This window comes from Bufo bufo, chromosome 5 (genome assembly GCF_905171765.1).
Source record: "Bufo bufo chromosome 5, aBufBuf1.1, whole genome shotgun sequence".
Taxonomy (NCBI): domain Eukaryota; kingdom Metazoa; phylum Chordata; class Amphibia; order Anura; family Bufonidae; genus Bufo; species Bufo bufo.
Window position 1 is genome coordinate 257,835,684 of NC_053393.1, and position 21,817 is coordinate 257,857,500.

The following is a 21,817-nucleotide window of genomic DNA, read 5'->3' on the forward strand; positions in this document are numbered from 1 at the left end:
GGCATCACCTGATATTCAAAGTGTCCTATCGGAGTATTGAACGCTGTCTTCCATTCGTCTCCCTCCTTGATTTGGATTAGATTGTATGCCCCTTTCAGGTCAATCTTGGAAAACCAGGTTGCCCCCAAAACCTGGTTAAATAAATCCGGAATCAATGGGAGAGAGTATCTATTTTGGACAGTGATTTTATTTAATCTTCGGTAATCGATACAAGGCCTAAGACCACCATCCTTCTTTTTAACAAAGAAAAACCCTGCTCCCATAGGAGAGACTTAAGGTCTAATATGCCCTTTAGCAAGGCTCTCCTTAATATAATCTTCCATAGCCTTGCGTTTGGGCCCTGAAAGATTATAAATTCGCCCTTTAGGAAATTCGGCACCCTCTATTAGCTCTATGGCGCAATCATAAGGTCTATGGGGGGGTAGAACCTCTGGAGTAGGGGACGAGAACACATCAGAATATTCTTTAATAACAGAGGGTAATGTATTAGACCTTACTGAAACCCCAGCCTGGACCACGGACAAGCATGAGTCACACTTAGGTCCCCATTTCACCAACTCTCCTTTGGACCAATCAATTTGTGGGGTTATGTAAACGGAGCCAAGGCAACCCTAGTACCACCTCAACCGGTAGGTTCTCCAGGACTAGAAGAGAACATCTCTCAGAGTGGCACACACCCACGGTCAGAGAAATTTCAGAGGTACATGACCTCACCGTACCACCAATCAGGGGAGTAGCATCAATAGCCATGACATGGATAGGTGTAGGTGAAGCAAACATTGGAATACCCAATTTACTAGCAAACTCAAAGTCAATAAAGCTGGCCGCTGAACCAGAATCAATAAAGGCCTTACCCGGCCACTTATTAACCCCCAGAGAAATTGTTATGGGTACCAAAAGCTTACATTTAGAAAAATCAGGGTGTACCTGGTCTTTAGGTTGTCTTGCCTTAGGAGACTTGTCAGAGAGGACCCTCTTAGGACACTTGTTGATCCAATGGCCAGGATCTCCACAGTAGAAGCACTCTCCGCGTCTGCGACGAAGATTACCCCGGACCATGCCAACCTGCATGGGTTCCTCGGTGGAGACCTCAGTGTTGTCCCTGGAAAAAGCCTCTGGCTGGACCACCATCTGAGAACAGAACTGTCGTCTCTCTCTAACTCGTCTGTCAAGTCGGACAACTAGGGTCATCATCTCCTCTAAGGTCTCAGGAATTTGATAATTGACTAATAGATCTTTTAAATTATCAGATAGACCAGACCTAAACTGAATCTTCAGGGCTGGTTCATTCCATCCTGAGGGGACACACCACCGTCTGAATTGGGTGCAATACTCCTCCGCAGGGAGATGGCCCTGAACCAGTGCCCTAAGAGCCGTCTCGGCTACCAGGGCCCTGTCTGGTTCATCATAGAGGGTACCCAGGGCCTGAAAAAAAACCTCCACAGAAGTTAGACTACTGGCCCCAGGAGGTAACGAAAATGCCCAGTCCTGGGGATCACCCTGTAGTAGAGAATTGATAATCCCCACGTGTTGGCTCTCGGGACCGGAGGACACGGGGCGCAAACGGAAGTAGAGTTGCAACTCTCCTTAAAGGAGAGAAACCTCTTCCGGTCTCCAGAAAAGGGTTCTGGGAGCTTGATCTGGGGTTCAAAATGTGGACTGGAGGACAGAGGAGTGGAAGAACCTTGCCCTAACTCAAAAGAACGGAGTTTCTCTCCTAGCTCCTGCACCATCTGTGTCAAATTAGAGACATGGTCAGTCAGGGTAGTAAGAGGATTCATGATACAGTGGTTATTGGGCCTGTTAATCTGTAACGGTCATGTCCACACACACACAGGGGGAAGGATAGTGACCACTGTGCTCCACCCTCACCCCTGGCCCTGCCTACTTGCCTCATGAGTCCTGATGACAGGGGACAACTGGACGACAGTCCCTAACTTAGGATACGTGCAGGGAAGACAGACAAGACAAAATACGGAACATGAACGGACCGGGTCAGAACCAAGAGAGCTACGCAGTACAAAGGGTTAAGCAAAGAATGGTCAGGAGAAGTTGTGGTCAAATACCAGGAGAGTAGAGAAGTACAAGAGGAGTCCTAAGAGAGTAGTCAGGTGGGAGCCGAGGTCACAATACCAGGACGGATGCGCAGTACAGGAGGAGCAGGCAAAGGATCGTCAGGGAACGGAATCAGGTGAGTATTTAGTAGTCCCAACAAATAGCCAGGAACCTAGAAATTAACAGGCAACCTGTGGCTAGCAGGCTGCCTGTATTTATAGTGGGGAGTGAGGGTCATGTGACGTGGCCAGCGTCACATGACCGACAGACCAACCAGTTGAGCACCGAGTGATCAGCTCGGCGCTCAAGGCAGACTTAGGAGTAGGGAGCCACCCAGCAGTAAAGCCGCCCTGGGAATGAGGTCAAACACAGATCCTCATTCCTAAAGCTAACCAACAGGTCTGCGGGTAATGGGGGACCGAGTGCACCTTCGGAACCCCGTTACACAGAATGGGTTAAGTTCATCATAGAAGGTTTCAGATCCGGCTTCCATACAGGTCAGATAGCCTTGCCACAAACTTCCTATGAGTGTAAAAATTTACAAGGACCCGCAATCGGTCTCACAGCTCATAAAGCTAGAATTGGAGAAGGGTTTTTTAATAGGCCCCTTCAGTCAGCCTCCATTCGAAAATTGGAGAATTAATCCCATTGGTATAGTGTCTGGCAAATTCACTAATAAAAAAACGTCTGATATACGACTTGTCAGCTTCGCATTCTTTAGCCGTCCCGAGTCTTAACTCATTAATACCTTCTGAAGAATTTGCCATGCGGTATTCTTCCTTAGACAAAGCCATACAAGTAATTCTGTCACTGGGTGAGCAAGCATGGCTTTCCAAGGCTGATATTAAAGATGCCTTCAAACTTTTGTCAATACATCCGCTTTTGTGGAGATGGCATGGTATCAAATGGTTAGGGTGATATTATTTTGCCAATAAGCTCACCTTCGGGTCAAAACCAAGCCTGTGGTTATTTGACCAATTTGCAAAAAGTCTACATTGGGTCCTCGAGAAAACTTTTAATGCATACCACGTAATCCATTACCTGGATGATTTTCTCCTAATTGAACCACAGTCTCTCGCATCCCAGGTGACCTTGGTATGTTGCGCAGGGTATTCACGGAGCTCAGAGTACCAGTAGCAGAAAATAAAATTGACGGTCCCAGTAAAGTTTTGACTTTCTTAGGTGTGCAGTTAGACACGGTGAAGTTACAGGCCAGCTTACCTGTGGATAAGTTGTCTAGAATTAAGGAAGCAGTGCACAGGTCAGCCCGTTGTAAAATTACCACTAGGGTCCAACTTAAGAGTCTTCTAGGAATGCTGAACTTCGCGATGCGGAGAATTCCACAAGGGAGATCTTTCATTTCCAGGTTGCTTAGTTTACTGCATTCAGCCCCTGACCATGACAGTATCATCCAATTAGATAGACCAGCACTCGCAGATTTAGTTATGTGGGACACTTTTTTAACCCACTGGAACGGAGTGTAATTTTTTGTCCCTCCGGTGTCCAGTGAGTCCCCTATTATTCATACAGACGCCTCGGCATCAGTGGGATTCGCAGCTATACATGGGAATCACTGGTTGGCTAGTTCCTGGCCGTCTGAAGTAGCAGACATTCCAGGTTTCTCTCACTCTTCTCCTTTGTTTGAAGTTTACCCTATAGTTGCAGCAGCAGTGGCATGGGTAAGTTATGGCAGAATAAAACAGTACTGTTCTTAACAGATAATGCAGTTACCGCAGACCTTCTTAACAAAGGCAGATCCACCTCTAGCGAAGTAATGTCCTTAGTAAGGAGACTAGTATGGATAGCTTTACAGTATAATTTCCATTTTGAGTGTGCACACATACCTGGCAAACAAAATACAGCAGCAGACGCCTTGTCCAGGCTTAACTTTGAACTTTTTTTTCAGATCTCCCCCGAAGCAGATCAACTGCAGACACCAACGCCACATCACAAACTGCTGTTCATGGACTGATGGCACACTTGGCAACTGCCAGCCCACTGATCAACAAATCTCTGTCGATTAATAAGTTGAGAAATTACAACAAAGTCTGGGCTAGGTTCATTAAATTCAAAGAAACATACCCTCGGTCTGATTTAGGGGACATTTCTTATAAACTTGCTTTTGTTGGTTTTTGCCACACCAATCTGAAGCTTATAATACTATTAAAGTATATTTAGCAGGCATCCAACATCATTGGTATCTTCTATATCCCGATAAGCCGTCCTTGTTTTCTGCATATCCTGTCAAGGCTATATTGAAGGGCCTTCAACATACCACTTCAAAACCAAAATTCAAACGACAACCTCTTACAGGCTCAATGTTCCGAGATTTATCCAATATGTTAGATAAGGAACCTTTTGGCCGCTATACTAGCCTATTGATTAAAACAGCATTATACCTAAGCTTCTACGGCTTTCTAAGACCAGGGGAATTTACCTGCGCGGCCTCATCTACCTCGGTTATTAGGAAAGAACATCTCAAATGGGTAGGCAACAAGTTCGTCCTCACCTTAGTACGTTCTAAAACCTCACGGCCAGGCGAGATGGTAGAAATCTGTTACTTCCCGTTGAATAACGAATGGTGTCCAGTAGCTCTTCTGTTTAGGTGGTTGGATGTTAATAACTCTGCCCCAGCTGAGTCCCCCTTATTGACACATGAGGCAGCTCCTCTCAGTATCCAAATTTTCCTTAAATACGTCCGCACTCTGATGTCATCACTCGGGGTCGACCCCTTGACGATAACTGGTCATTCTATCAGAATAGGGGCCGCGTCCGCGGCGTCCAAGAATAATATACCTGTCAACATTATCAAAAGGTTGGGTAGATGGAAATCTTCATGCTATGCCAGATATATTCCCAATCCTTGTGTAGAAATGTCTCAGGCTTTTCAGCAATTTTTATATTGAAGATAACGTAATTAAACACATACGAATATTTTGAACTTATTTGTTTGTCTTTTTGGCCCACTTTAGGCTGCCCTAACAGATAGCTGTCCCGCCACACCTCCACTGCTGTTATTAGGAATCGTATTCGCTCGCTTAACCGTACTGAACACAAATAATACTATAAGGCTTCTTGCACACGAACGATACGGATTAGGTCCGGGTGCGTTCAGGAAAACTCGCCCCATTTTGCAAGCAAGTTCAGTCAGTTTTGCGTGCGATTGCATTCAGTGGTTCAGTTTTTTTCACGCGGGTGAAATGCGAATTGATGTGTTTTTTCACACACGTAATAAAAACCTGAAGGTTTACAAACAACATCTCTTAGCAACCATCAGTGAAATACTCATAGCACTTGCTTGTGGATGTGATGCATGTTTCACGCAGCCCCATTTACTTCTATGCGTGAAAAATGCAGAATATAGAACATGCTGCGATTTTCACGCAATGCACAAGTGATGCGTGAAAAACAACGCTCCTATACACAGACACATTGAAATGAATGGTTCAGGATTCAGTGCCGGTGCTATGCGTTCACGTCACGCATTGCACATGCCTGGAAAACTTTCACACTAGAGTTTTTTGCGAATCCGTCATGGATCTGCAAAAATGCTTCCGTTACAATAATACCACCACATGCATCCAGCAGGAACGGATACGGTTGTATTATGTCTTCTATAGCCATGACGGATCTATCATGAACACTATTGAAAGTCAATGGGGGACAGATCAGTTTTCTATTGTGTCAGAGAAAACTGATTATTACACTTTTTTTTTGTGAATTTCCCATCAGCACCTCCTCTGGTAGAGAGTTCCATAGTCTCACTGCTCTAACACTAAAGGATCCTCTTCTATGTTTGTGTTGAAATCTTATTTCCTGTAGACCAAGAGGATGTCCCCTCGTCACAGTCCTGGGGATAAATAGATGATGGTAGAGATCTCTGAACTGACCCCTGATATATTTATACATAGTTCTTAGATCTCCCCTTACTTGTCTTTTTTCTAAACTGAATAACCCTAATTTTGATAATCCTTCAGGGTACTGTAGTCCCCCTATTCCAGTTATTACTTTAGTTGCCCTCCTCTGAACCCTCTCCAGCTCTGCTATGTCTGCCTTGTTCACAGGAGACCAGAACTGTATACAGTACTCCATGTGTGGTCTGACTAGTGATTTGTAAAGTGGCAGGACTATATTCTCATCACAGGCATCTATGCCCCTTTTGATGCAACCCATTATCTTATTGGCCTTGGCAGCAGCTTCCTGACACTGGTTTCTACAGCTTAGTTTACTGTTCACTAAAATTCTTAAGTCATTTTCCATGTCAGTGTTACCCAGTGTTTAGTATGTTTTAGTATGCACGGGTGACATTTATTTTTCCTTCCCATGTGCATAACCTTACATTTGTCAGTGTTAAACCTAATCTGCCACTTCTCTGCCCAAGCCTCTAATCTATCCAGATCCCTCTATAGCAGTATACTGTCCTCTTCCGTGTTAATTACTTTACACAGTTAAGTGTCATTTGCAAGTGTCACCGCCAGTTCTGTGCGAAGCTCTGGCAGACCTTCTTCTCCACCTGTTGTATGATGTTCTTTGTTTTGGTTTCACTTTCTCATCTCCTTTCCTTCTGCCAGGTGTCACTTATTTAGACATAATCGTCTTCCTTTATATTCCCTCCCATACTGCCTGACTTTGCGGTTTATACTACTTCCTGGATGAAGTGTTCACTGCTGGAGGCTGCGTCTGCTGTTTGCTCAGATAAGTCCTTTACTTTATTGTGTTTGCTTGCTGGCTTGATTCTAGGTGACCCTGACTCCCTCCGTATTAAGTGCAGGGAGCCGGTGGTCGTGTCCCCTCACTATTATAGGGTTTTCAGGTGTCACACAGGCTTAGGTACGTGGGCATGCAATCGTCTACCATCGAGACCCATGTATGTGCATAGCAGTCAGGGAGAGCTCTTAGGGTTTTATAGGGCTCACCTATAAGCTCCTTAGTTTGGGATCAAGCCAGTCGCTCGTTTATTTATTAGTTCCAGCTATCTGAAAATCTCATCCATGACAGCAAGCCTTCTACAAGATCATTAATAAATATATTGAAGAGAATAGGGCCCAATACTGACCCCTGAGGTACCCCACTAGTGACAGTGACCCAATCTGAGTGTGTACCATTAATAACCACCCTCTGTTTTCTATTACTGAGCCAGTTACTTACCCACATACAGACATTTTCTCCCAGTCCGAGCATTCTCATTTTATATACTAACCTTTTATGTGGTACAGTGTCAAATGCTTTGGAGAACTCCAGATATACGACATCCATTGATTCGCCGCTGTCAAGTCTAGAACTTACCTCCTCAAAGAAACTGATAAAATTAGTTTGACATGACCGATCCCTCATGAAGCCATTCTGATATGGCGTTATTTGCTAATTTCTGTTGAGATGCTCTAAGATAGCATCTCTTAGAAAACCTTCAAACAGTTTACCCACAACAGATGTTAAACTTACCGGCCTATAGTTTCCAGGCTCTGTTTTTGGACCCTTTTTGAATATTGGCACTACATTGGCTAAACTCCAATCCTGTGTTTCACTCCCTGTCAGTATAGAGTCCTTAAATAGCCAGACCCTTATTTCTGATATGACAATACTTAATTCTCTTATGATATGGAGGTGTATGCCATCTTGTCATGACGATTTGTCTATTTTATTCTTTCCTGGGTCAGACAGGGCACTTTTAATAGGGAATTAACTTTTACATTCTGCATTTCATCTGACCGTTTACATTCCTTAGTAAATACAGTTGTTTTCTCATTATCGCTGTCTTAAATCGCACCTTCAGATTTATACTTTTTACCAATTATATAATTGAAGAATATTTTAAAGTGTAACTGCCATTTCACTAACAAAAATGAAATTCCTAACATATGTGATGCTGAAGGGAAGATATTCATGAGGCTTTACCTTTCTGATGTCTGTATTCAGCCCTTAGCGACCCTATTTCTCTTTGCCTCTATTTTAGCATTTTCCTAAGATGGCCTCTGCTGCACTTCCTGTGGTGATCTTTGCCCTGTCTTTGAGGCCATCCTGTATTTCCCTCACTTCCCATAATCCCTTGCTCTCCTCACTTGAACTAGCAGGACCAATCACAATGCAGATAACCTCCTCCATTACCCCAGAGCAGTGTGCTAACCAGAGACAAGCCCTGCAATTACATGAAATCAGTAAGCATTTGTTTTAGCCTCTTAAGTCACATTAAAATATTTTTTTAGGGGGGAAAGATAAAAAAAACTGCAATTTTTACATAATTTTGTGGAATTTTTTTATGGCGTTCACTGTGTGGTAAAAATAACGTAATTTTATTATGACAAATAACCTGACCCAAGAGAGTCAAAAGAGCCACCCCACGAATGCACATCCAACAATAAATTAATATTAAAATGTATATAAAGTTTATTAGACACGCAAACAGACACACATTAAAAATTGTATACAATAAAGACAAAGTGCGGTATGCAATAGAACATGTGTAACCGACACACACAGGTCCACTGAGTTGCCACAAATAGGCATATGCGCTATAAACCAGCATATAAAGGAATTCAATAAATAACATAAAGCAAATGTCAGGTAAGGTAAGACAACTAAGAATAAAGACTGACCATGATAAGGTCAAATATCACAAGCCAAACCTACATAACCAGCTGGTGCAGTGTACCTGGAAACATGAGAAACGCCGAACGAGTATCGCCAGAGCAATCCGGCTTCCTCAGGGGTGAAGAGCTGTATGTTGAGGTGTCACATAATATAGGGTAATTAATAAAGTATAATTAGATTCACCTGTGCAGCAGAGATGAAGTGGGCGGTGTGGAGGCATGTCAAACAGTACACATCTGGAAACCGGAAGTGTGGAAGTCACATGATCTGCAGGTGGAACGCATATGCGTTCCACCTGTAAAATCACAGCCACACAACACAAATAAACAGGGGGAAGGGGGGCAGTGAAGTTTGACTAAATCTCACATGGTGAGCAACTGTAGATATACCAATCATGTTAACAAGTGAGGCAGTAGCAGCGATACCAACAGAGCTGTTCGGCACATAGAGGATCGCAAAACCGGAAGTGTGTAATCACATGACCGGAAGTGGAGTGCCGCAGTGGAACGCATGGTGGAACGCATGGTGCACTCCACAGAGAATAGTGGATTGCACAGTGCGCTCACCGTTCAGGTAGGGGAGCCAGGGGCTGTGCAGCATACTGGGAGGGATGGAGAAGGGCCTGTTAAGCAATTAAGCAATATTATGAACAAAAATAAAGCTATTATACATGCACTAAGTGCAATCTGTAATGCATATGCAGAGGCACCCACAATGCAGAACACACAGCTCTGCATGCACATTGATATAAGTGTACATGTATAAATAACACAACAGGGGCCAAGCATTGAGCAATGAATATAGAATTCGCAACATGTATACACTCCATACAGTAATCATGAATAAATAAAATATATGTACTAGTGTCATTACTAATAATACCAATAAGAATACCTACAAGGCAAGTGATTGATGATAAACAATCATAAACAATGATGTTGTATAAAGGTAAGGACCCTATTCTATGATCAAGGACCAAGGGTCGGACCTAAAATAAATAGTGGTGAGGTGGTGAATAGCATATATATAGTGGGAAAGACCACAAATGTGGAAGTGAAAAGCATGGTGGATATAGAAGTGCTCAAACGTGTGTGAGGAAAAGGAAATGAAAGTTGAAGCGGGTGAGGAAGACCTGTGAGGAATAAATTCATTAATAGGTACATGGGAAAATTTTATAAATTAATAATAGAAAAAAAAAAAAAAAAAAATATATATATATATATATATATATATCAGAACAAGCAAAAATGGCCGATCAAGATTTTGTCTAATCCGCAGCCCATAGCTTAAGCCCCTGTATAAACAGAAACTAACCAGTGCCAGATGGATGCTGATGTATAATACATGCCGACTGGTGCAAACAAATGCACTGTCCCCAAAACGCACAATGCAGACATGTATGTGCGTGAATCAAAAAACCTCCCAGTTGGCTCCCAGTGTGGGTGCCCTGACACCACAGAGCAATTTGCCCAATGTGGTGCAAACCCTGCCACTACTGGGGTAGCATGGTGCAACTGCTACATGGTGCAAACTGCAATTTTTACATAATTTTGTGGAATTTTTTTATGGCGTTCACTGTGTGGTAAAAATAACATAATTTTATTATGTGGGTCACTATATTGATGATGATGATGATGTCCCACACATTTCCATATGTAACGCCCCACTTCTGCACCCTGCTACTGTCTTTTATTGGTTAACCTCATGTCATCTGTGTATTTATTTCAGGTCCTTCACAATGTGCATTATATGCAACTGTTATGTTCAAATGTAATATACCTGGGTTTACCAGTAGGTGGCAGCAAACATGGCAGAGCTACAGTTAGATAGAATGGAGCTTTTCATTCCATTCTAACCCACCTCTGTGGAGAAGTGGGTGAGTCCCATTTCCTTCAGGAAGGGTGGGACCAGTTCCAGTTAGTTGCAGTCTAGCTTACTTCAAGCTAGGTGAAGGTGTGCAGGGCCAGGTCTCTTCTGGACGTACCCAAGCCCAGCAAGACAGTCAGAGCACCTTTAGCTCTGCTGGTCATGGAGCCCACAGCTTAGAGCCTCAGGAGCCAGGAGGAAAAGTTTGCTGGCCTAATATAGAGACAGACAAAGAGAAGAAGTTGCAGCACACAGAAGAAAGCGGAGTAATACAGACAGCCTGTCAGTACAGCAGAGCCAGAGAGCAAAAGATGTAGCAGAGTTGAGTTTGCCTGCCAAGTTCTTAATGCTAAAGCCTGCGGTGACCAAGAAGACAAAGTTTGAAGATTGTCTCTGATGAACGTTTACCAACATAAAGCTGCTATTTAACTTTATACAAGGTCTGGACCCAATTTATTCTTCATCTCCCAATTCAACTACCCCCTATTAGCTGCTTCGGAGCCAATGCCTGGGGTCCAGCCGTATCCAGGTAGGAGCACCGTGACACAAACATTAAGGGACATTTTAAGCCACCCTATACCACTCGGCCATTCCTATACCTGGGTACGCATGCCATCACTTTAAGGGCCCTAGGCTGCGGTGAATGTTGATGTTGTACATATATTTTTCTCAACTTCAGCAGCCTGTCAGCTCTGCAGCTGCTCCCTCATTCTCCTCCACACTGACTGGGAGGGGGGTCTGCTTTAGCTGCTCATATTTCTGGTTTGGTACAAGCTAGCATTGTATTGGCTGAAAGCGGACATTCCAAGCTTTCAGACAATACCAGAAGGACAGCAATATGTTCAGTATAGGGGAAGATATCACTGATAGAAATTGGGATGCTGTGAATGAAGCTGAAAGTGATTTCTAACAGTAATTTCTCCTCTGTTGCTTGGACTGTAGTTGTTGTTCTGGTCTTGTGTGAAAGCTTTCAAACAAGACCAGTTGCCTGTTTCTAGCTGCTACCATTCAGGAGATATCCCCATCTAAAGCAGCCCCCTCTCCACTTTTTGCCTTGTTTATAACACAGAGTAGACGGCCTGCACATGACAACGCTGTGAGAAGAGGGCTGCAGAATGGCAACGTGGCATACACTTGTGGGAGTTATCAGGTAAAACTGAAAATGATTACATTTAAAAGCACTAAAGCACTTATACAGCAGGGTGTACTATACCATTAGGGTATAACAAAAGGAAACGGCAGTTACACTTTAAGGTTAGTTTTACTCTTTTTGGCAACTAATCTCTCTGTCTCTAGTTAGGCTGCTTTTATTTGTCTTTTACATATTCTATTTTTTCCATACAGTTTTTCAATGCTTCCTTGCTACTTGCCTGTTTTAGTTATTTAAGTACTTTCTTGTAGCGATTTATTGCTTTCTTTTTACATTTCTATTTATTCACATTGTTTTTTTTCTTGTTCCTTACCCTTTTTTTAATTCCCCTAAGGTATGTACCGCTTACAATCAGAGTTTAGGATGCTTTCAAAAATATCTCATTTGTCAGTTAGGCCTCTCTTAGGTGGCTAAATTTAGCTTTTTTGAAGTGCCTTTCTGAAGAAACAATTGTGAATGACAATTTGAAGGTTTTTATATTATGGTCACTTTTTCCCAGGTGTCCCCCAACCTGCACATCTGTTGTTCTGTCAGGTCTATTGGTTAATACTAAGTCCAGTATGGCCGCCCCTCTAGTCGGGTCCTGAACGAGTTGGGAAAGGTCTTTGGTTATTGCCAAGAACCTGTTTCCTTCATAAGTTTTACAGGTTTCAGTTTCCCAGTCTATATCTGGGTAGTTGAAGACTCCCATAACAACGATCTCATTATGATTTGCCGCCTCATCTATCTCTTTAGAAGTAGATTTTCTGTGGACTCTGTTATATCAGGTGGCTTATAGCAAACTCCTATTAGTATTTTATTATAGGTTTTTTTCCCCCTCCATGTATTTCTACCCACGGTGACTCCACATGTTCATGTCCCTCACTTATATCTTCCAGGAGTGTGAGCTTTAGACAGTATTTTACATAAAGGCAAACCCCTCCCCCTCTCCGGTTTTGACGATCCTTTCTAAACAGACTGTAACCTTGTACATTAACTGCCCAGTCATAGCTATCATCCAGCCATGTCTCAGTTATTCCCACTATGTCATAGTCCTCCTCACACATCACTAATTCCAGCTCACCAGTTTTATTAGTCAGGCTTCTGGCATTAGTATACATACAATTGAGAGGTTTATGAATATTTTTTACCCTACACCTTTCCTTATGAACTGTTCTAGTCTCTCTATCTGCAATATCTTCCCCTTCTATAATGTAATTACCCTCCCCACCAATCCCTAGTTTAAACACTCCTCCAACCTTCTAGCCATCTTCTCCCCCAAAACAGCTGCCCCTTCCCCATTGAGGTGCAACCCATACAATAGAGCCTGTAACCGACAGAAATCGGCCCAATTCTCCAGGAACCCAAACCCCTCCTTCCAACACCAGTTCTTGAGCCACTTGTTAATCTCCCGCTGCCTTTCTGGCGTTGCTCATGGTACAGTTAGTATTTCAGAAAACACTACCTTTTTGAGGTCCTTGCCCTAAGCTTGTTATCTAAATCCCTAAAATCATTATTAAGGATGCTCCACCTACCTCTAACTTTGTCATTGGTTCCGATATGGACCATCATGGTTATTGCTGGATCTTCCCCAGCCCCTCCCAGTAATCTGTCAATTCGATGCACGATATGTTAAATTCGAGCACCAATAAGACAACACACTATTCGACAATCCCGGTCTTTGTGACAGATTGCCCTATTTGTGCCCCTAATAATTGAGTCTCTCACTACCAGCACCTGTCTGGCTTGCCCTGCTTTCATGGTCCTCTGCTTACTGAAGCCGACAATCCCCTGACTGGCAGAGGAAGTGTCTGGCTGCAGCAGTGCTCTACTTGAACTATCATTCCCCTCTGCCAACCTTGCAAACTTTTTGTTGTGTGCTAGATCAGGGCTAGCCTCCCTGGCACTCTTCCCTCTATCCTTCACTCTGAATGTTATTCAGCTACCTACCTCACTTTCCTGAGCCTCCATGCTACCACCCTCCCACACATCTACCCCATAGAGTGCCTGATCAGTGCACAGCAAACTCTTTTCCAAATTGCCAATGTTTCTTAGTGTTGAAACTCGCTCGTTTAGATACACTATGTGCAATTCCAAACTAGTAATTTGCTCACATTTTGAACAAAGATATTCATCGGCTGTTCCAGGACTGCATACATTTGACAAGATGTGCACTGGACTGTGCCGTCAATAATGGAACAAATACCAAAGGGGATTACACCAGAAAAGAGACAGAAAAAATACAATACTGTGCAGTAATAAGCAACAGACTTACTGTGGCCCCCTTCTAAAGTCCCTGAATCTCAAGTCACTTACTTAATACAAACACACTTGAAATCAAAGGTGAACGCTCACAAACTTGTGGTGTTTGTTTGTCTGCTTGTATAGGTGCTGCTCCCAAAGAACTTCAAACCAGACTGCTTTTTTTCATCTGGATTCAAAGGGTAGCACTGTTGACTTCCAGTGTTGGGTCTATAAGCTTGGCTTATAAATAGTGGTATAGTATATGTAGCAGTGTGTACGTGCCCGAAGCTGTATGTCGGTAAAACAGTGCAAGAATCGAGAAGAATTTCTGGACACATTAGTGCTATTAACACAAAAGATACCTCCCTGTACAGATTCATCTCATATGTACAGTACAGACCAAAAGTTTGGACACACCTTCTCATTCAAAGAGTTTTCTTTATTTTCATGACTATGAAGGCATCAAAACTATGAATTAACACATGTGGAATTATATACATAACAAACAAGTGTGAAACAACTCAAAATATGTCATATTCTAGGTTCTTCAAAGTAGCCACCTTTTGCTTTGATTACTGCTTTGCACACTCTTGGCGTTCTCTTGATGAGCTTCAAGAGGTAGTCCCCTGAAATGGTCTTCCAACAGTCTTGAAGGAGTTCCCAGAGATGCTAAGCACTTGTTGGCCCTTTTGCCTTCACTCTACGGTCCAGCTCACCCCAAACCATCTCGATTGGGTTCAGGTCCGGTGACTGTGGAGGCCAGGTCATCTGGCGCAGCACCCCATCACTCTCCTTTATGGTCAAATAGCCCTTACTTTCAAAGTTTTCCCAATTTTTTGGCTGACTGACTGACCTTCATTTCTTAAAGTAATGATGGCCACTCATTTTTCTTTACTTAGCTGCTTTTTTCTTGCCATAATACAAATTCTAACAGTCTATTCAGTAGGACTATCAGCTGTGTATCCACCTGACTTCTCCTCAATGCCACTGATGGTCCCAACCCCATTTATAAGGCAAGAAATCCCACTTATTAAACCTGACAGGGCACACCTGTGAAGTGAAAACCATTTCAGGGGGCTACCTCTTGAAGCTCATCAAGAGAACGCCAAGAGTGTGCAAAGCAGTAATCAAAGCAAAAGGTGGCTACTTTGAAGAACCTAGAATATGACATATTTTCAGTTGTTTCACACTTGTTTGTTATGTATATAATTCCACATGTGTTAATTCATAGTTTTGATGCCTTCAGTGTGAATCTACAATTTTCATAGTCATGAAAATAAAGAAAACTCTTTGAATGAGAAGGTGTGTCCAAACTTTTGGTCTGTACTGTACATAACAATAACCTTGAGGTCCTAAAATTTTGGGGTCTTGCAAAAATTAAATTAGGCCCCAGAATAGTAATTTAGATCAGAAATTGCTTCAGGAGGAAGCGAAATGGATCCACAGGTTACAATCCTTGAGTCTAAAGGTCTAAATGAGGGCTTTTCATTTACTGCCTTCATTTAGATCTGCCATTTCTTTATGGTAATTTAATTTATTTAATTATTAGCACAATAGAAAAATCAAAAACATGGAATTGAATACATTGTGTCACAAATCCCGGTACAAAATATCCAATCTCCATATGCCACCTATATTTACATCTACTTCTTTAAATGATGAGTGCAATGACTTTTACAAACTAATAGATAGGCCTTCACTGAGTAAAAGCAGTAAAGTATTGGAAGGGTTAAATCAACAGACTGACTTCCCTCAGAACAACATGTAAAGGGTTAATGAGTACAACACCAGTGATGCCCTATCTTCTCCTCTTATATAACGAGCAGCTGAGTCTGCCAATGGGAGAAGATGAACAGATGACAAGCGCAGCACTGATAGGAAGGGAGACCGAGTGTGTGTTAGTCTATGACGCGCGCTTCGGTCTCCCTCCGATTAGATGAAGCTACATGTCACTCAAACTATGAGACGGAGCATTGGAGGTAGATGGCAATAGGGGAGGGAGTTCATCTATTTATCAGGGCTCAGGGCAGTGCGCGGATGCGAATACCCCCCCCCCTCCCCCGACGAAGCGGTGAAACATGTCGGCAGGGGTAGTGTCTGTAAGGCTACTTTCACACTCGCGTTTGGTGCGGCTCTGTCATGGATCTGCACAAACGCATCCGTTTAGATAATACAGGGAGTGCAGAATTATTAGGCAAGTTGTATTTTTGAGGATTAATTTTATTATTGAACAACAAACATGTTCTCAATGAACCCAAAAAACTCATTAATATCAAAGCTGAATATTTTTGGAAGTAGTTTTTAGTTTGTTTTTAGTTTTAGCTATTTTAGGGGGGATATCTGTGTGTGCAGGTGACTATTACTGTGCATAATTATTAGGCAACTTAACAAAAAACAAATATATACCCATTTCAATTATTTATTTTTACCAGTGAAACCAATATAACATCTCAACATTCACAAATATACATTTCTGACATTCAAAAACAAAACAAAAACAAATCAGTGACCAATATAGCCACCTTTCTTTGCAAGGACACTCAAAAGCCTGCCATCCATGGATTCTGTCAGTGTTTTGATCTGTTCACCATCAACATTGCGTGCAGCAGCAACCACAGCCTCCCAGACACTGTTCAGAGAGGTGTACTGTTTTCCCTCCTTGTCAATCTCACATTTGATGATGGACCACAGGTTCTCAATGGGGTTCAGATCAGGTGAACAAGGAGGCCATGTCATTAGATTTTCTTCTTTTATACCCTTTCTTGCCAGCCACGCTGTGGAGTACTTGGACGCGTGTGATGGAGCATTGTCCTGCATGAAAATCATGTTTTTCTTGAAGGATGCAGACTTCTTCCTGTACCACTGCTTGAAGAAGGTGTCTTCCAGAAACTGGCAGTAGGACTGGGAGTTGAGCTTGACTCCATCCTCAACCCGAAAAGGCCCCACAAGCTCATCTTTGATGATACCAGCCCAAACCAGTACTCCACCTCCACCTTGCTGGCGTCTGAGTCGGACTGGAGCTCTCTGCCCTTTACCAATCCAGCCACGGGCCCATCCATCTGGCCCATCAAGACTCACTCTCATTTCATCAGTCCATAAAACCTTAGAAAAATCAGTCTTGAGATATTTCTTGGCCCAGTCTTGACGTTTCAGCTTGTGTGTCTTGTTCAGTGGTGGTCGTCTTTCAGCCTTTCTTACCTTTGCCATGTCTCTGAGTATTGCACACCTTGTGCTTTTGGGCACTCCAGTGATGTTGCAGCTCTGAAATATGGCCAAACTGGTGGCAAGTGGCATCTTGGCAGCTGCACGCTTGACTTTTCTCAGTTCATGGGCAGTTATTTTGCGCCTTGGTTTTTCCACACGCTTCTTGCGACCCTGTTGACTATTTTGAATGAAACGCTTGATTGTTCGATGATCACGCTTCAGAAGCTTTGCAATTTTAAGAGTGCTGCATCCCTCTGCAAGATATCTCACTATTTTTGACTTTTCTGAGCCTGTCAAGTCCTTCTTTTGACCCATTTTGCCAAAGGAAAGGAAGTTGCCTAATAATTATGCACACCTAATATAGGGTGTTGATGTCATTAGACCACACCCCTTCTCATTACAGAGATGCACATCACCTAATATGCTTAATTGGTAGTAGGCTTTCGAGCCTATACAGCTTGGAGTAAGACAACATGCATAAAGAGGATGATGTGGTCAAAATACTCATTTGCCTAATAATTCTGCACACAGTGTACAACCGCAGGCATCAATTCAGAACAGATCAGTTTGTATTATCTTTAACATAGCCAAGACGGATCCGTCTTGAACACCATTGAAAGTCAATGGAGGACGGATCCGTTTTCTATTGAGTCAGTGAAAATGGATCCGTCCCCATTGACTTACATTGTGTGTCAGGACAGATCCGTTTGGCTCAGTTTTGTCAGACGGACAAGCAGCGTTTTGGTGTCCACCTCCGAAGCGGAGTGGAGGCAGAACGGAGCCAAACTGATGCATTCTGAGTGGATCCTTATCCATTCAGAATGCATTAAGGGCCAAAACTGATCCGTTTTGGACCGCTTGTGAGAGCCCTGAATGGATCTTGCAAACGGAAACCAAAACACCAGTGTGAAAGTAGCCTTAGTTTTTAGCCAGGGCTGAGCAGGGGGACACTACCAATTATTTAGCTGGGAAAGTGTGTAGGGTCAGTTACCAGCACATATAACAAAGAGTGTGTGAACTAGAAGTGTGTGGGTTAGTTAACAGCGTGTAAGCACAGTCACAGCTGTAAGTAAGGGTGCTTGAGATAGTGGCTTAGATCCAATACTACATCAATGGTTATACCGTCAGTTCAAAGCAGTGAAGTTCCAGCAGTGGACACATTTACAACCACATTGTATCCAAATTAACAATGTGGGGAGAAAAGTAAACAGAATGACGGAGTCCTGTTACAGCAAGTAGGAGCATTGTAGCAATCTCCATCTCATCTCTACAGGAAACTTCCACACAGAAAATCCTCTCCATAAAATATTGATACGTGAATAAAAGGCAGTGCACATTGTGCACATGGTTCAAAAATAAAACACACATGGCAATGAGTGTCAGTAAATGAAAAGTTGTGGAAATAAATGTAAAAACACCAGACAATTCACCTTTTTAAAAAAAAAAAATAAGCGTTTATTAATAGCACAGTGTTGAGATACAAAACGCTGACCCAAGTATTGCCGCTACTAGTGAAATCAACAACTGTCCCCTGTTTCACCCTGACAGTTTAAAATTTACAGGTGTGGTTCATTTTCGGTTTTGTAGTTTTTAATAAATAATAAATTATGTAGTTTTATGACACACAAGTTGGGACCCCTAAAGGGGTTTGGCAGTCAATTGACCGTGATTGTTATTTTGTATTTATGCCGAGAATCCCAACAAGGGCACGGAAGTTTTAGCCTGGGTAATAGGAACATTCCAATTACACCTTAAAAACCTACAACCACCTCATATTTTCCAAGTTGTCCCCAGATCAAAAACAGCATAAATCCTAACCAAAAGAAAGATCAATGGGACTATTGCTCTAAAATATGTAATCATCATTATTAATCAAAAAATATAATTTAAATACAATTGTAAGGAGAAAGAGGCACGATGGAAAAATGATCCAGAAAAAATACATTGGGTACATAAATCAGATATAGCACTTATGTCACAGATGTAATATTGGGAAATAGGCCCCAAGCTCTTATATCAAGCTAAAAAGCCCTAATAATTGCACTCTACCAGGGGAACAGAAAATACAAACCACAAAAAAATATAACCGGCTAGATATATCAAGCACTCCACCAGGGCAACAAAAGATGGAGGCCCAAGGTAGTATATCAGACTAAATTTATAAAGCTGAGTACATATAAGGACTTAATAATACCAAAGGCTGGGTGAATGAATATTCTAATTGATTGATACAGGCATTAACAGGGGTTATTACAAGGCAATATTTCTATGTCTTATTTGCCCTTCTGCGGTGCACTTATATGTTCCAAAGCATTTTTTGGCTTGTATTAGTGGGAAAAAGGGCTTATTAGCCGTTGTGTGGTGAAGTGCTAAAATTACAGCCCTTTTTGTCGTGTATTAGTGGCAAAAATAAAATATATTTGCCGTTCAGCGGTGCAGTTATCTGTTGTGAAGCCTTTTGTGGCATGTATTAGCGGAAAAAGAAAAAATATATTTGCCGCTTAGCGGTGCAATTATATATTCTAAAGCCCTTTTTGCCCTGTATTAGTGGCAAAAGAAAAATATATTCGCTGTTCTGTGTTGCACTTTTATGTTGAAAAGCCTTTTGTAGTGGAAAAGTGGGAAAAAATAAGGGCCTATTTGCCGTTCAGCGGTGCAGTTATATGTGATAAAGCCCTTTTTGCGGTATGGACCGAATTACGTAGTGGTGAAATTTTTTTTGCGAAACAGGCTTTTTTCGGGAACATTGATGGGTGATTGTCGAACTCCTTTTGCTGTATGGATCGAATTACGTCGTCGTGGGTCCTGCAGTAAACATAATGAAGATGCTGATGACCACACACCTGCAGACTTTGCCTTTGCCATATATTCACAATGAAATCAAGCAGCTTCAGTAAGTTGAAAATATTCATGTGTTTTTATATGCTCCATCTGCATTCGATCTCCATAGCACACAAGACATAACAGGAGAGCCTCTGCTTTGGAGTCCAAGTCCAGTTTCTTAAGATCAGGAGTTCCATCAGAATTGTGCGTAACATTCTTGCTCCCTGTGCAAAGCCATAACAAAAGGACTCCGTAGGCATACACATCAGTGGAAGCTGAAGCTGGTTGCCCTAATTTTAATTCAAGAGCAGTAAACAGCTGAAAGCAAATAGAGGTGGCTGAACTCTGCTGCTCTGTATCTCTTGTGAAGTCAATGTCTCCAACTATGCCCTTCTCGCGATTTACAGCAAATACATTATTTGTAGAGATTAGTGTTGAGCGAGCACCAAAGTGCTCGGGTGCTCTGGCCGAACACATCGATATGCTTGTGTGTTCTACTGAGCACCGGAGCACAATGGAAGTCAATGGGAGAACCCCAGGCACCCCCTGATCGGAAGAGAAGAGGGTGTCTGGTTCACAAAAAAAGTTAGAAATTAATGGAAACCCCATCAAAATGGTTTGGAAACAGCATTAAGAGGATAGCTGGATGTGTCTTGGACTCCTATTATCTACTACATACAATAGACAACCACACAAAGGCTGTATGCCAAAAGCCAGGTATGTGCAAGCCATCAATCTATCCATGAGACAGATGACAGGCTTAGACATCATACCTTACAATGGCAGCCTTGTGCACTATGAGATATTCCAAACCAGCTCTCATCTGACTGAGAACCAGTAAAGCTCAAAGTTATTTTGCATCTGTTGGATGGCTTGGGTGGACCTGCACACCTAGATCAATATCATTAAGGCGACAAAAAGTTTTCTGATTGTCCTAACATAATTTTCAATAACCTTTTTATACAGTTTTGTCATGTAAAAACTAATTTGCAGAATCTGCCTTGTTTTTCAGCTGTCATAAGACTATGAAAACCAATAGATGGCGATATTGAGTTATGAACAGCGCCATCTATTGGTTTCACAGTCTTATGACAAGAGTAGACTAATAGTTTTGTCAGAAGACTATGAAACCAATAGATGGCGCTGTTCATAACTCAATAGCGCCATCTACTGGTTTCATAGTCATCAGACAAGAATATTAGACAATGAGTCTTATGACAAGCTTATTAGTGCAGCCTTTTGCATGTAAAAGGAGTACATGTAAAAGGAGTACGTGTTTTGCGTGTAAAAGGAGTACGCTTCTTCTTGGCGCTAGCATCGACTTGTAAGGCTGAGTTCATACTTGAGTTATTTGGTCAGTTTTGGCCCCATGACTGCCCAAATAAGTGAAGTGTGCAGTGATTTTAAGAGCGACGCCTGTCATCTGCATGTTATACGGACTCACAGTATTATATCACTATCAAAGCAGACTCCCTATGCATGTTACTGCAAGGCACAGTGTTCTACACCACTATAAAGGCTCTCTGCAGCCAGGAAATAGGCTTTTTTTTAAACCAAATTCGCAGTGAATGTATTCGGATCGAACCACTTTTATTTTTTTTATTTTTTTATCTGGCGATTTGAATTTTTAAAAAATTCGCTCATCTCTAGTAGGCACTATAAAAATAAAATAGTAATAGGTATCGACTATTTTGCATTCGTGATGAAGAAGTGTCTCTGTGTGCTAAAATTTAGCTTGATGTATTGCCTTGTTAATTGCATTTATTGCTGACACAACTCATTTCATTTGATATCTTGAGGTGCATTCTGTAATCTGCCTTTTTTTTTGTAGTGATTTTCTGTATAATATTGTACATGGCTGACCCACATGCATTTAATTCCTTATGCATACTTTCTAAATAGTTCAAC

General features: G+C 42.2%; 1 protein-coding gene across 1 annotated transcript in view; it reads right to left on the reverse strand.

Moving 5' to 3' along the window:
* The window catches only part of SLC6A19 (solute carrier family 6 member 19), a 144,098-nt gene that overhangs the window by 121,812 nt on the left and 469 nt on the right, over nt 1-21,817 (reverse strand). The window lies entirely within an intron of this gene.